Raw genomic sequence first — 14,537 nt, 5'->3', positions numbered from 1 at the left:
TTCACGGCCGGGATCTAATGGTTGTTCTGTGTTTTTCGGGCTCTCTGGCTGTATTCTGAAAGTTGTTCTTCCTGACGTTTTGCCAGTCTCTGTGGCCGGCATCTTCAGAGGACAGCACTCTGTGCTCTGAAGAGAGCACAGGTTGCTGTCCTCTGAAGATGCCAGCCACAGAGACTGGTGAAACATCAGGAAGAACAACCTTCAGAACACGGCCAAAGAGCCCGAAAAACCCACAACAACCATTTGAACTAATTGCTTTAGCATTACTGTATGTTTAAAATTTTAATGTAATAATTGTGTTTTTAGTTGGCTTTGACTGCAACAATTTGTGAGCCAACTTGTGTCCCTTTCATTGGAAGAATGGTGGCATATAAATAAATATGCACACACATTTGTATATGCACAATCTTCCCACAAAATGATACAAATGGTTTTGCTTAAAGTTAAGAACATACAAAGTAATAAGAAAGTGTTAAGGAAGGGAAATGCTTCCACCACTCCATAGACAGACAGACAGACAGACAGACAGACAGACAGACAGACAGACAGATTATGGTGAAAGAGACTGTTATCAGTTAGCCTCTCTTTTCACTGTAACATATTCAAAGTGAGCAAGGAAAAAAAGTGAACCTTGAAACAAATATCTAGCATTAATGTTTAATGGAACCCGCCCAGAGTAGACTTTGTCTAAAAGGGCGGGATAGAAATCTAATAAATAAATAAATAAATAAATAAATAAATAAATAAATAAATAAATAAATAAATAAATAAATATAAAAAATAGCATTAAAATTAAAATGTTTTATGTACAGTAATACTTCTCTTTTTTTCCTAGCAGCATGGTATACATAATTCATTATTTGCTATTAACAAGTCTCTCTGATGAAAAAAAAAATCATTTCCCTGAGGTTAGAATGCTGACAGAAAGCCACAGGCTCTAGGCAACAAATAACATGCAGCAGATTCACAGAGTACCAAAACATGAATGCTTCGGTGAAGGGAAACAACGTAAGAAGTGCTTTGCTGGATTATACCTATCTTTTGCTGGATCATATCTAACCCTCTCTCTGTAGCACCCAATCAGCCAGCCAGAAGCCCTTGGGGGAGATTCACACAGGAGATAATAAATTCGTTTTTCTCATAATAGGGATTAAGCAGCGATGACTATGTCTCTATTCTTTGCTTCCCAATGTTGTTGTGTCAGCCCAGTAGTATTTAAGAGAGACCCTAAAATATTGTTTTGCAAAACTACTATGACTACATACCTGATACAGGATTTACGCTATATAGTAGTTAGAGCCATAGTAATAATAATCGTGTGCCACCAAGTTAATTCTTGAGTTATGGGGACCCTTTTCAGGATTTTCCAGGTAAGGAATATTCAGAGGTTGTTTCCTTCTTCTGGGGACATAATGGGACTGAGCAGCTTTTCCAAGGCCACACAGGCTATCTCTGATTGCAGGAGGCACAGTGGGGAATCGAACTCTGATACTGTATTTAAACCACTGAGCTATCCAGCCAGCTGGTTAGAGCTATGTTGTTCCTAAATACACTTTCATTAGATTCATAGCTACTCTTGAGCTGTACATTAATGCGGTTACATTCCAGGTTCTGAGGATCTCCTTACTATTTGGGGGCTCTCAAATGTTAATTTAAAGAGATACTAAGGGACAAAGTACATGCACAAGTTAAAATGCACGGGTGTGTTTCAATGGCTTGTGCTTTGCTTGTGCATTGCACTCACAAACCATTCTTCTCCCCTCCCCCATTTCTTTTTTAAAAAGACTTGGGATATAAACATGAAAGCTACATTTTCATATTCTTTAATGAAGCCAAGAAGACAACTACACTGGAATTTTTTTTTCAGACTTTAACACAGTTATGTGATTCCAGCGGATTTAAGCATTAATAGTACATGACTATGCATGTTTATTCAGGAGAAAATTCTATTTTGTTCATGCATACAATTGCTCTCTTAGAGAAATCAGTTCACCTGTATCTGTATACCCTTTATAACTTTTGTCCTGTCAGCCTGCACTGCCATACTGTTTGGTTGGTATTACAGTGGAGAAGGCATTTTTATCTTTTTCTGAATAATCACTCTCAGGCAAATGTTGTGAATAATGATGACTATAAGTTTCACCCTCACCATCAGTATGCAGTTAGTAAGTCTGTATTTATATGCATGCCTAGCCTCATCACACTTTTATACAGTTTAAACTATATTGCAAGGTGGTAACTGTCAAAAACCACACTCTCTCCTGAATTCCTCACTTTCCAGCAGCATTATAATGGACTATGCTCAAGGTAAAATACCTCTGAGGCCCCCCCCCCCATATGTCAGTTAAGTGATACTACCTAATTTTTGTTCCTTTTGTGTATTCTCTAATTTTATAGTAGCTTTTGTCATGTTTTGATTTTATTTTGTTATGTTGTGAACTGCCCAGAATAGTGCATTGCATTAATAAGATGGTACGGTATATAAATGAAATAAACAAATAAATGGAAATACAGAAAATAACAACGATAAAGACTGGAATTATTTTCTTTTTGTTTGTTTGTTTGCTTGCTTGCTTTCATTTTTTTTAACAAACAGACAAACTCAAAAAAGACAATAAAAATTCAAACATACAGAACAATATACTCCTTAGATTCACTATTCTTATATAATCTTCACTCTTTATACGTATTTTCCCTCCAACCAGTGCCACCGCCACTGCTTCAGGACTAGGTTCTGTGACAAACCCAGACCTACTGGGATATGCCACAGTTTCACTAAGCTGCCACCAACCATTCCCTATAAGAAGTCACACAGACCAGGGATGGATTTTCAACAAATAAAAGAATAAGGTTTATTTAAAACAACACACAGGCAAAATAAAATGATCAGGTGAATAAGATATAGTAACGTGGCTTAGTCTCATTCATACATGCACACAGTTTGGTTCACACAGAACACTTAACTTGAAGCACAGACCCTGAACCTATCAGTTCTGGCTAACCATACAGACACCTGAACCTATCAGGTTGGTACTGACTGACACACAGTAGTACCCTGTCTGACACACAGACTCCCACACCAGCTTCTTCTTCCCAGCTGCTGCTTCTTCTCCTCAGCTCTCCTCACACGCTCCACATATATATACAGTACAGCCCCTCCTCCTGATGTCCCGCCTTCCACTCCCCATAGGATGGAACTTTCCCTCCAAACCCATGACAGACAGGTAACATCAGTGCTGTATGTAACACCTCCCCTCTTTATAAGTTGTTTTGTAGGGGGAAAGCTAAGGTGCTTTTCACCAAAAAACAACCTGGTTACAATACACAAAAACAGTTATCCATACAATATCATACTTACTTATACTTACATTCTAAGTTAACCATATCAATTAGGCATTTAAACATTTACCATATACATTACAACAAGTTACCTTTATTCATACAAACCAAATTCAAAAAACAGGTACATTTAACCTTTTGTCACCAAAATATATACATAGTCCATGTTTCTTTCGCCGTCTTCATTCTTCAGGTCTTCTTGACAAGGCGTCAGCAACACAGTTCACTGACCCTCTGACCACCTTCACTTCAAAGTCATAGTCCTGCAAATTTAAAGCCCACCTCATAAGTTTACTATTGTGGGATTTCATTGTCTTTAACCATTGCAGTGGCGAATGGTCAGTGCACAGAACAAAATGTCTTCCCCAGATGTAAGGCTTGGCCTTCTGGATCGCGTAGACTATGGCCAGACACTCCTTCTCCACGGTTGCCAAATGTCTCTCACCTTTCTGGAGTTTCCTACTCAGGTAGGACACTGGATGCTGGTCACCATTCTCATCCTCCTGGCAAAGAACTGCTCCTACCCCGCTGTTAGACGCATCGGTGTAGATGATGAACTCCCGGTCGAAGTCTGGAGCACGCAGCACTGGATAGTTGATGAGCGCCTGCTTCAACCTCTGGAACGCCTCCTCACAGTCGCTGGTCCACGGGATGCGGTCATCAGCCTTCTTCCTCGTCAGATCGGTCAGCGGAGCCGCAATCTCGCTAAACCTCGGGATGAACTTTCTGTAGTAGCCCACCAACCCAAGAAATGATTTGACTTTTTTCTTGGTGTTGGGTCTAGGCCAATCACGAACTGCTTCTATTTTGGCCTCTAGGGGTTTTATCACTCCTCCCCCTACCATGTGACCCAAGTATTTTATTTCTGGGCTACCCAGCTGACACTTGCTGGCCTTTACTGTTAGCCCTGCTGCACTTAACCTCTGCAGCACTAACTCCAGGTGTTTCAGGTGATCTTCCCAGGTATTACTGAAGATCCCTATGTCGTCAATGTAGGCCACAGTAAAGTCACTGAGCCCTGCCAAGGTCTGGTCCATCAGCCTTTGGAATGTGGCTGGTGCATTTCTGAGACCAAAGCTCAGGACTCGAAACTCATAGAGACCAAAAGGGCTGCAAAAGGCAGTCTTTTCTTGATCCCTGGGATCAATTCTTAATTGCCAATATCCCTTTACCAGGTCCAATGATGAGATGAACCGACAACCCCCTATGGTTTCAATCAGGTTGTCTAGCCTGGGCATTGGGTAGGCATCAGGAGTGGTTACGCGGTTTAATTTCCTGTAATCAACACAAAACCTAATGCTCCCATCAGGCTTGTCCACAAGGACTATCGGAGAGGACCAAGGACTAGAAGAGGGGACGATTATGTTCTCCCTAAGCATCTCGTCCAGCTCCTTCCGCACCTTGTCCCTATAGGGTCCCGTTACCCGGTATGGGGATACTGCCTGCGGGGGTGCATCCCCTGTGTGGATCCGATGCATCACTCCCTTCACTATCCCCGGCTTGTTGGAAAACACCTTTTGATATTTAATGAGCAGCATTTTTAGTTCTTGCTGCTGGTCTTGGGTGAGTGCAGGACTGATCTTTACCTCCTCTGGGTTGTATTTTACTTCCCCTCTACCCTCCCAGAAGGGTAATTCAGCTTCCTCACTCTCAGCTGCTTTTATCGCAAATAAAACCCTCTGTTCCCCTCTGTAGTAGGGTTTTAGGGCATTCACATGAACCACCCTCCTTGCTTGGTTCTCCTCCTGCTCTATAAGGTAGTTCAGGTCTGACATCTTGGAAATGACCCTATATGGTCCTGCCCATTTGAGCTGCAGTTTGTTCTCTCTGCAGGGCCTAAGCCAAAGCACTTCCTCCCCTGGGTCAAAGTGCCTCTCTCTAGCTTTGTGGTCATACCATGTTTTCTGTCTGACCTTCTGAGCTTGCAGGTTTTCTGCTGCCAGTTCTAGGTTTCTCTTTAGGTCATTCATCAAGGTGTCTATGTATGTCACAACGTCTTGTGGGTCATCCTGGGTGATCTGCTCCCAATTTTGTTTGATCAAATCAAGGGGCCCTTTCACCCTTCTCCCAAATAAAAGTTCAAATGGACTGAACCCGGTACTGGCTTGTGGCACTGATCGATAAGCGAACAAAAGGGGTTGCAGCTTCTGGTCCCAATTGTTTGGATTCTCTGCCAAGTAAGCCCTAATCATGCGCATTAGAGTCCCATTGAACTTCTCAGTTAACCCATTACTTTCAGGGTGATAGGCAGTGGTTTCCTTGTGCTTAATTCCACAGATTTGCCATAACCGTTTCATGAGCTTCGATGTAAATGATGCTCCCAAATCTGTGATTATTTCTGAGGCAAATCCCATCCTGGACATATACCCCACCAAGGCATCTGCCACTGTGTTAGTTTCAATGTTAGTCAAGGGAATGGCTTCAGGGTACCTCGTGGCATGGTCCACAATGGTGAGAATGAACCTGTTCCCCCTCTTTGTGGCCTTGGGCAAAGGTCCCACAATATCCACCCCTATGCATTTGAACGGAGTGTCAATCACAGGCAAAGGGCACAACTTTGCTTTGGTCCTGTCGCGGCTATTCCCCTGCCTTTGACACACATCACATTGTTTACAGAACTCCCTGATCTGCTTCCCTATGTCAGGCCAATAAAAATTCTGTGTGATTCTCTGCTGTGTTTTGTTCACCCCTAAGTGTGCAGCAAACATGTCAGAGTGCCCCCTTTGTAAGATCATGGGGCGATACTTTTCAGGTACCACTAGCTGACTTCGGATCCCATCTCCCCCTTTTGAGATATTCCTCAGGGTCTCTCTATACAAAATCCCCTTTTTCTCTAGAAATCTCACTGGGGTTTCAGGTGTTAGCTGGGCGTCAGTCACCTGTTCAAAACACTTTTGGAGAGTGGCGTCTGCCTTTTGCTCTTGGCCAAATCGGCTGTCTGTGGTTAAGGTTTCCACCACAGCTTCTGAACTCCCCTCTGCTTCCGTCTCGGGCTCATCATTACCCCCCTGAACTGTCCCCGTGGTGGCTTGTGAACGTGTAATCACCAGCACCCGTTTCACATGTTCAGCCAGGTCATTTCCCACGAGCACGGCTGCTGGCAGAGTCGATGAAACCGCTAGCCGCCAAACTCCCCTCCAGCCTTGAAAGTTCACAGGTACCTCCGCTACTGGCAGTGAGATCACCTGCCCCTCAATCCCTGCCACCTTCATGCTCTCATTTGGGATTACATACTCCCTAGGAATAATATCTGGATGGCACAGGGTCACCTGGGAACAAGTGTCCCGCAGCCCCCGATACTGATGGTCAAGTATTCCTACGTCCACCCCTGCTGTCTCAAACAACTGAGAATCTGTTCTCACGAGCAAGCATCGCTTGACCTCCACAAGAGGACCATTTTCCTCAGCCAGATCAGCAGATGTACTTGTTCCAGATTGAGTAGCCATGGCAACAGGCTCCCTCAGTGACAAGGAGCTTTGCTCTTTCTGGACACAGAACACAGCTTTTGGCTTGGTTCCACTCGAATCCTGAGGCACAATTCCTTTTAGCTGCTTTAATTTCTCACACTCTGAGATTAGATGGCCCTTTCCCTGACAGAAATAACATTTTCTGCTATATTTTGAGTCTTTCTCATCTTGTTTTGGTTTTCCCTCCAAAATCTGAGGTCTTGGTTTCATGTCTGAGGGCTTCCCTTCACCATGGGCCCCTCCCCCTTGCTGGCTTTTCCCTGGTCCCTGAGAGTACTTGCTGTAGGTTTCTTTAGGTTTCCCCATCGCTTTCCCCTCACCCAAGGGCTTTCTTATTTGGGAAATAAAATCTGCGATCTCGGCTGCTTCTGCCACAGATTTTGGTTTCCTTTCCCTCACCTGGAATTTCAGTTCCCCATGCAGGACTGAATAGAACTGTTCCAGCGCTATCAAGTCTTTGAGCTGCTGAAAGGTCTCTGTCCCCTCCTGAGATAGCCATTTCTCTAGCAGCCTCACCAATTGAGCCCCCACTTGGGTAAAAGTCTGCTCTGGTTTCTTGGTGATTGACCTGAATCTTTGCCTCAGCTGTTCCGCATTTATCCCATGTCTTGCAAACACCAGTTTTTTAAACTCTGCAAAATCTTTCATCAGTTCCTCTGGCATCTCTGAATAGACTTCGGCCAGGCTACCACTGATTAAAGATCGCATAATGGTCATCTTCTCAGTTTCCCTCACTGAGAAGTCCACAAACGCTCTTTCCACTAAGGAAAAGAACACCTCAGGACAATCTCCCTTGTGGTACACAGGGAATTTCTTCAGGTCAGCTTTAGACAATTGGCCTCCCTCAGAATCCCTATTGTTATTATTGTTCTGATTCATCAGTTCCAATTTTCTTAACTCAAATGCCATTTTCTCTCTCTGCAATTCCATTTCAAATTGTCTTTGTTTCTCCCTTTCCCTTTCCTCCCTTTTTTCTCTCTCTAATCTTTCCTCCATTTCAAATTGCCTCATCCTCAGTTCATGCTGTTGGGCTATGAGCATTTTTCTGAGTTCTGGGTTCTGTTCTCCCGTGCTGTCACCTTGCACTGAGCCAAATTCATCCTCAGAACCTTGGTCTACCTGGGGGTCTTTCACTTCACCCATTTCTGCCATTTGGCTTCGAGTCAAGGGCATAATCCCCCCAGAACAGGCTGCTTTCAAAAGTCAAGCCTCAAAATAAAGCGACCACTTTTTTTTTTTCCTTTTGCCTCAGAACCAGCTTTCTCTATAGATTGCTGCTGTCCTTCAGCACTAACTTGCAACAGTTGCGAGCCAGAGTCTACCCCCCTCTGCTGGGCCTCGCAGCAGGCAGGCTAAATCACTTCTACTTTACAGTTTTGCCTCAGCTTTTTTCCCGCCAAAAACAGGTTGCCTCAGAGCTCCCTAATCTAGCCCCCAATCTGAGGTTACACGTTCTTCTACTAGCTTACCCCCCCGTGAGGTAAGCCTAGAAGATTACCTACGCGCTCTCAGATTGTCCCTGACTAGACCCCCCTTGCTCTGGGCACACTTGCCAAGGCTTTGCTGGACCACTGGACAACTGGACCAGACGTATCCCACACGCTGGACACCAATCAATGTGACAAACCCAGACCTACTGGGATATGCCACAGTTTCACTAAGCTGCCACCAACCATTCCCTATAAGAAGTCACACAGACCAGGGATGGATTTTCAACAAATAAAAGAATAAGGTTTATTTAAAACAACACACAGGCAAAATAAAATGATCAGGTGAATAAGATATAGTAACGTGGCTTAGTCTCATTCATACATGCACACAGTTTGGTTCACACAGAACACTTAACTTGAAGCACAGACCCTGAACCTATCAGTTCTGGCTAACCATACAGACACCTGAACCTATCAGGTTGGTACTGACTGACACACAGTAGTACCCTGTCTGACACACAGACTCCCACACCAGCTTCTTCTTCCCAGCTGCTGCTTCTTCTCCTCAGCTCTCCTCACACGCTCCACATATATATACAGTACAGCCCCTCCTCCTGATGTCCCGCCTTCCACTCCCCATAGGATGGAACTTTCCCTCCAAACCCATGACAGACAGGTAACATCAGTGCTGTATGTAACAGGTTCCAATACATTAATTTTACAATTCATGCCACCCCATGCCACCCCATCAAATACATTGATTCTTCTTTTGGTATATAACCTTCCCCTTTAATCAGAACATTTTCTAGAAATAGATTCCATGTCTCTCTGAAATCAATACTTTTTAGCATACCTCTTCTAATTTTCATATCACAAGCCAATTTATGATTAATTGCCATGTTCCCCATTTCTCTATACCATTCTTCCATGGTTTATCTGATTGTCACATTTCCAGTTCTTTGCAATTAGTAGCCTTGTCACAGTTACCATTATAACTAACTCCTTTCCCCCCCTCTTTTTATCTGCTTATCATTCATTGTTTCCATTGTCTCTTATTTCATCAAAAATCAAACTCCATTCTTTCCTCTTTTTTTGCTAGACCATCACATATGCAATTACATCCCTTTCTCTTTCTTTTACCTCCAGCACAGAGGTAAGACTGGAGTTATTTTCAGTAAATAACAGTTACAAGGCCCAAAGTAGTTAGTTATCAGTGTAAGTCAATTTTTATCCCTCTGCTTTTTTGTTATAGAAAAGTTTTCAAAAATTACACATGTGAATGTTGCAAGTGGTGGCCAGTGATACTGAATGTACCAAAGTAGCAAAGCCACACAACTTCTGTAACTGTACAGAAAATAAAACACAATTATAATTACTCTGCAAAAGGAGTAATCTCTCAGTACTTTCCCATGGTGATGTTAACATAGCTATGACCTAATTATAGCAAAAAGGAATGAATTACAAGTAACTTAATAATGGCCTATTTTCAATCTATCATAGCAACAGAAAATTTATCCATAACAAAGTCATTACATTAAAAATATCACCTTTTTTCCTGTCCCCAATAAGTGTGGGAAAGTGTGAATTCCTGCATTTGTTTCTACTTTGGGTTTGGATACGTGTGGAGTTGGGAATGCAACCCACTGCTGCCAGATCAATACTATGCTAAAAGGCTTTGCTTCCTCCATTGCCTTTTATATGCTACTGTCATTCTGCCATTAGAACCAGAGACAGCAAGGATGATAGACCAAAGAAACAAGAATATTCAATCTGCATTTTAAAAAATCAACTTTTGACATAGTATTTTCCCTATGTCTACAGATAAAATTAATGTGCTCTAGTCTGCCACTATTCTGGTATCTCCCTCTGATTATTTTCTTATTCTAAGACTGAACCATAAAGTTAAACTATGTACTGTCATTCAAAGTAGTCAATATTGAGTTAGGATAGGTGGACAAGTGGTATGACTTAGATTGAAGCTGTCTCCTATTTTCCAAGCTCATTTTGATGAACTTGTGGGTTAGCATGTGTTGTGAGTTGTACCAGAATTGAGTCTTTCCTATCTCCCTAGATCATTTTTGATTAACTTTAGGTTTGCATAGACTCTATGCAAACAAGAATATTTTCTGTTACTATGATAGATAGAGTTTTATTTTGATACAGTATGTTGGCACAACATCTCAATGACAAATTCACAGTTGCTCTTTTTTATGCCCTTCCCAGTTGCTCTGAATGTTCTTTCTGGAATGTTTACTTCCTCCTGGGTAACCCAGCTTTGCTTTGTGGCAGCACCTGTAGTGAAGTCATAATTCTCTTTTTGCAGCATCATGGTCTGTTGCCATGGGAATGCATGTAATGTAATGTTATAAATTCAGCAGTAGTGCTTCATGCCAAGAATAAGTAGGAAAAAAACTCTGGAGCAAGAAGAACCCTTTCTTAAATACAACAGGCTGTGATAAATAAGCAAGGAAGTCACATAACCGATGACTGAGCTTTTTTCTAATTAGGATCTAAAGAAGAATTGTTCTGAAAGTGGAGATGCCTTTTATAGTAAGTGCTGATTATGCTAGAGGACCGGAAAGTCTGCTGGAGAGGTTTTGTACTCCTTCAGAGTTCAGCCTATTAAATTTCCTTTTTTAATGGCATGATTGTCATATCCAGCTTTATTTCTGATGCTTATTTTGCACATTAATATTAATCCTTCTTATCTGAGCATTTTGGGGGGAAATGAGAAAATTTACTAGCAAAGGTAAATCTGCTCAAAATGAGTGGTTACCTGTTACTACTAAACAGCTTTCATGTTATATAGAATGTTTTAGAAGCCTTACCTCATTTCCATGAACAATAATATGATAGGTATCTTCCACTGTGTTTTTCCTCAAATATCAGAGGAATCTCAGAGGATGACATGCAAACTATACCCAAGGACAGGTTAGCTATCTCAGTATAAGCCCAGTGAAAGCATTGCTGGAAAGAGAAGGCGTACCTCAAATCAGCAGCAGGCATCCAAAGACAAATTAATCTATCTGTCTGGATCTGGTCTAGAGTTTTCCTGATCCTAATATATCCCTTCAACATGTTTGGTGGAAGATATCAGTGAGTAAGCGACAGGGTCAGTTAGCAAGCTTCTTAAGAAATAAAAGCTGTGCATCAACGTATTTTTTGTATCTTCAACAGCTTATTTGGTTCTGTGCTTTTCCACAACAGGGGATATTAAAGAAATATTAAGGGTGGCATTTCTTTCTGTTGTTGCACTGCACAATGCTGCCCAGTGTATTTGTTTATTGCTGTACCTTATCAAATGTCTTTCAATAACTGACAAAGACATCTCTAGTGTGCTTTTAGTGATAGATAAAAACATAATAAACAAACAATTAGATACGTAAGAAAATAAACACAGAATAGGATATTACATTGTTATTGATACAAGCATTCTCTTTTGGCTGCATACGGTTGAGATCTATGTAAGTTTGGGATGACACAATTCCCTTTGTATTCCTTTTTCTTGGTGATGCAGATATATTTATTCTTCCTTTTCAAAGATATTTTCCATCAGATCAATGATTAAGGGGGAGGGGAAAGAGGTGAGTGCTTTAAGGTTGAACAGTAGTGTGGCTGAACAGTAAGGTTGAACAGTAGGACATACAGCTGATTAACTAGCCCAATATGAGCTCAGAAGATACAGGAATAGTAGGGACTGATTAATTGGTCTTTGATTCATTGGGCTATTGAGCTGCTACATCCATCCTTCCTTACTCATTTCTTTCTTCTTTTGTGCATCTTTTATTCTTTTTATTTCAAAATGTTCTGTCCCTTGTTTGACAGCTTTTCACCAGACATTTCCGTCTTGAGTGAGAGCTTCCCAAATGACATGGTCAATATTAAATTCCTTCAAAGTTGTCTTCAGTGTGTCCTTGGGTCTCTTATTTTGTCCTGCATGCAATAGTGCACTTGCAGAAAGCTCTCCACAGAAGATATGTCTCTCCATAGAAGAGACAATCATCTGACATCCTGACAACATGGTGAATCCAGTGAAGTTGTCATTCTTTCAAAAGTGTAAAGCTCCTTGTCATCCATGTTGACCCTAGGATTTCAGTTTCAGGGATTTTATCCTGCTATTTGATACTGGTATTCTCTAAAAACAGGTAAGATTAAAGTGACTGCGTTTTCTTGCATGGCATTGATAGATAGTCTAGGATGTCTGTGCTGCATAAAGCAGAGATGATAGAACATCTCCAGATCAATGAAGAGGTTGATTCGAGGTCACGTCCACACAAAGGATTGACGTATTTCAAAGACCATGCTGGCTTTAAAGATTTGTGAGGTTACTTCATTGCTGATGAGAATGCAGCAAAAGAAAGTGCTTCCAAAATACTGTATGTGAACTTATCCACTTCAGCAAGGAGGTGTTCATATATCTTCAGAACTAGTTCCCATAGACACACCTGGAGCAGATTGATACAGTGGTGCCTTGACTTACGAACGTCCCTACTTACGACCATATTGAGTTACAACCAGCTCCGGCCATTTGCGACCGGAGCTTCCACTTACAAACAGAAAAAGACAGGGGGGAAAGGTGGGAAATTCAAATTTCTAACTGTAGGTGGCGACAAGGCTGCTTCTTTGTAGCTCTTTCACCTCAGCAGTTAGAGAGTGTGTGTTGGAGGAGGCTTTGGACTGCCTCCTTCTACTTCTGAATGAGTGTGTGTGTGTGTTTGCAGGGAGGCTTTGGGCTGCCTGGTAAAGCAAGGTGCTGTTTTCTGCTTTTAAAAAATGTTCTGGGTGTTTTTGCAGCATGGTTTTGGGCTGGGGGGTTCTGTTTCTGTGCTGTGATGGGTCTTGGGGGATTTTGTTTTGTTTCTTCCCCATTTCCAATGGGTCTTGGGGGGTTGTTGCTTTCTGGAGTGTTTTTCCCCATTTCTGATGGGTATTGGGGTTTTGCTTTGCTTTTGGTTCCCCCCCCCCGCATTTTCGATGAGTCTTGGGGGGTTTGGTTGCTTTTTGGCTTCCCCCCATTTCCGATGGGTCTTGGGGGGTTTGGTTGCTTTTTGGGTTTTCCCCCCATTTCTGATGGGTCTTGTGGGGTTGGTTTGTTTTTTGGCTTTCCCCCCATTTCCAATGGGTCTTGGGGGGGTTGGTTGCTTTTGGGGTCCCCCCATTTTTAATGGGTCCTGCATGCTTCCCTTGCTTTTTCCTTTGTTTTCTTTGCATTTCCAGTCTGCCCCCTTTGTTCTCTGTGCATTTCCAATCTGCTCGATTTGTTTTCTGTGCATTTCCAATGGGTCTTGCACGCTTGATTGCTTTTCTCCCCCCCTCCCCCAGCCAGAAGGGATTAATCACATTTCCAATGAGTCTTGCAATGATTTTTTTTGGTGATTTTTTTTCCAGACAGAATAGATTAATTGCTTTTCAATGCATTCCTATGGGAAATGGTGCTTCGACTTACGGCCATTTTGAGTTACATCCCTCTTCTGGAACAGATTATGGTCGTAAATTGAGGCACTACTGTATATTACCACTGTCATAATTCCACCTGGCCCCTGATTGTTTCACCAAACTAGGAGCTCACACTACGTGCCCCTCAGCTGCCACCAGTTGATTTCATCAAAAATACCTATTATGAATGATAGATGTCCAGGCCAAATGTCTTAATAAAGAACCAAATAGAAATTGTTTATTGATACAGGTGTTGACAGAACAAGCAATACTGTTAACTCTTAAACATTCTTCTTTATCCACCCTCAACCACCACTCTCCTGCCCAAACTCCCAAACTCTCTCAACTCTCTAACACTCTAATTCTCCATCTCAAAACCCTATCTATGTCTATCTCCTCCTGCTGAGTCTCTTATACCTCATGACTCTGGCCCTCCAGCATTGGTCTATGGAAATAGCATATGAATAACCATGACCTGGGCGAATGCTACAACCACCATCTCATCAATACTGGTCTTCAAACTGAAATTGTTATAGGTAGAATGTAGGCACCCTTCAGTCTCGAGAGAGTATGGTAACGCACTCTGAATAGAGGTCTTGGAACAGCATCTAGTATGGCTGAGAAGGCCAATTCAAGAGTGACAATCCCTTACACACTGAAGACAAATACAATATGTCCCCTGTCCAGCTGCCTGATTTTACTGGTTTTGGAACTGCCTCTTTGCCTTGGCCCTGCTGAACAAGTGTCTCTTCAAATTTGGAGAGGCCATGCTGCACCATGTGCCTCCATGCTGATGCTCAGATGCCAAAGTTTCCCATCTGTTAAGGGCCACTCCTAAGGCCTTCAGATCCCACTTGCAGATATC

General features: G+C 42.3%; 1 long non-coding RNA gene across 1 annotated transcript; it reads left to right on the top strand.

Moving 5' to 3' along the window:
- Positions 1-982: 982 nt before the first annotated feature.
- Positions 983-9,435, top strand: LOC144588572 (uncharacterized). Its single transcript, XR_013544188.1, has 2 exons — positions 983-2,731; positions 8,938-9,435. It is a non-coding gene; the product is annotated as an uncharacterized LOC144588572 (long non-coding RNA).
- The last annotated feature ends 5,102 nt before the right edge of the window (positions 9,436-14,537 follow it).

Source organism: Pogona vitticeps, chromosome 1, assembly GCF_051106095.1.
Source record: "Pogona vitticeps strain Pit_001003342236 chromosome 1, PviZW2.1, whole genome shotgun sequence".
NCBI lineage: Eukaryota > Metazoa > Chordata > Lepidosauria > Squamata > Agamidae > Pogona > Pogona vitticeps.
This window is presented reverse-complemented; position numbering and strand designations above follow the sequence as displayed.